This window comes from Branchiostoma belcheri, unplaced genomic scaffold (genome assembly GCF_001625305.1).
Source record: "Branchiostoma belcheri isolate BF01 breed outbred unplaced genomic scaffold, Haploidv18h27 scaffold26, whole genome shotgun sequence".
Taxonomy (NCBI): domain Eukaryota; kingdom Metazoa; phylum Chordata; class Leptocardii; order Amphioxiformes; family Branchiostomatidae; genus Branchiostoma; species Branchiostoma belcheri.
In genome coordinates this window covers 1,495,498-1,497,596 of record NW_017803865.1, presented here as the reverse complement: position 1 = coordinate 1,497,596, position 2,099 = coordinate 1,495,498, and positions in this window count along the sequence as shown.

Sequence of the window (2,099 nt, the reverse complement as noted above, 5' to 3'; positions counted from 1 at the left end):
ACCCGATCTACTAGTACTGTATGTGCGGTTTACCAGCCCCAGACCACATCCGACCACGAGGCAGAACACATTGATGGGTTGACTCAAAAATATTGTCCATGTTTACAAAGAGCTGCTCCACTAACACTATGGAGCGGCCCAACCCAAAAATATTGGCCATGTGTCGTTGCTAGGACGACCGGCCAGTTGCTACGTGACTAAATACACGCCGCCACTAGGTCGCCACACCCGACCAGTTTGAAATCGATAGGATTACGTCATCGGTATTAACATTTCCTAATGTTGACCTCTGACCAACCCACATATCCGTCCCCATCAGCCCCGCCGCGACTTACTACCGGTGACATAAACGGACGACAACATTTCAACGACATGGGGATGTTTCGAAAATAACCATTTACTCCAATATCAAAACAGCTACGGTAAAAATAAAAAGACGTGCCAAATCCCGGACATAATGCCACACCACATGCGAAATTACACAAAAATGCGACGTACGTAAGAATGCGTTTTGGCTGCAACCATCTTCCAAAAAACTTGGCATCTCTTAACCATGGGCAAAAACATCTGGAACCACTTATCAAAACCACCCCGTATCTGCATGAAGTTCCACACAACGCGTTTTTCTGGACCATTCCAATTCGCCTCGTAATTGTAGGGGTGCGTCTGCAATATTACATTGACCGCGAAAGCAGCAACGGCAAAAATACACATTCGTGCATCAACACGGGCATGCCCGCAGACGGCGTATAAAATTGCGTGCCGATTACACAAAGAGAACCCAGTGTTTTGACTGCGAACATGAAAAATCAGCCGATCACAACACTCCGTCCGGAGGTCCTGACCTCCTTCACGGAGTAATAAAACGACGACACTTTGAATCGCAAAGTTAGATCCTGCATTAGAAGTCGTGACTGTGCTATTCGGCTTCTTACCGCAAGGTGGCGATGCTTCATCGGAGCCGTCGTTGCAGTCCCGCACGCCGTTGCACAGTTTCAGCTTCGGGATGCAAGCGCCGGACCGACAGCGGAATGCATTGTAACTGCAGGGATTTGCTGTGGGCGATTTCAACAAAATTATTGCCCCTTGCAATTGGATGGAGAGAGTGCATGCAGTATCGTACTACCGTCCATTTTATCAGCCCTTCTGACTACTTAGTACCAGAAGCATTTGTACAAAATCTTGAATATGCAGAAGGTTCGCAAAAGAACCTAAGAAAAAACTTTTTAAAAAAACTGATTTTTTTAACGTGCAATTCGTTTAGGACAAGCGCATATGATTTATAAAGCCCCTGTCATACATTTAGAACCCGACCACCAACCAGCCACGATTGGCTGAAGTTTGGAAGCCGTCTGACCAGATTCAGATTTAGGCCCCCAACCTCCCGTCCACACCCGAATGTTGAAACATTCGGCTCGCGCAGCCGAACAGTTGGCGACCTTGTCCTACGTACTCCCAAACATTAGTTAGGGGAGATCGTCAGCTGCAGTGTTCGGGTGGCCATATTCGGCTATGTGTGACATGGGGTCAAGGCTGATGACGTACGTTGCGGGCAGGCGACCTCGTCCGAGCCGTCCCGACAGTCCTTGACGCCGTCACAGCGGCTGAGGTGAGGGATGCACTGCGCACCGGTGGTGCACGGGAACTGGTTAGTCGCACAGGACGCCGTCGGGCCTGAATGGGACATTTTACACAGATTCAGACATTATATGGTTGGCTTCAGAAACTACGACTCAGTTTCATACTCTATATAGTATAAACATGTAATAATTACCTCCATGAAATGTCATGGAGGTTATATTTTCAGTTGCGTTTGTCTGTCATTCTGTCTGTTGGTCAACAAGATAACTCAAGAACGGCTGGATAGATTAGTTTCATACTTGATGCGTTGGTAGGGTGTGATGAAGACTGGAAATTATTAGATTTTGGGCCCCCTAGTGGCTTCCCTTAGAACTGCAGCAGAAATTCCGTTTTGATATATCGCGATCTGGAATGCTAGGGTCATGAATTTTTGGATGGTAGGTAGCTCTTGTACTCAGAAAGAAGTCACGTGAGTTGGGCCCTCTAGCAGCTTGCTCTGGAATTTGTTCAGGGCGGTT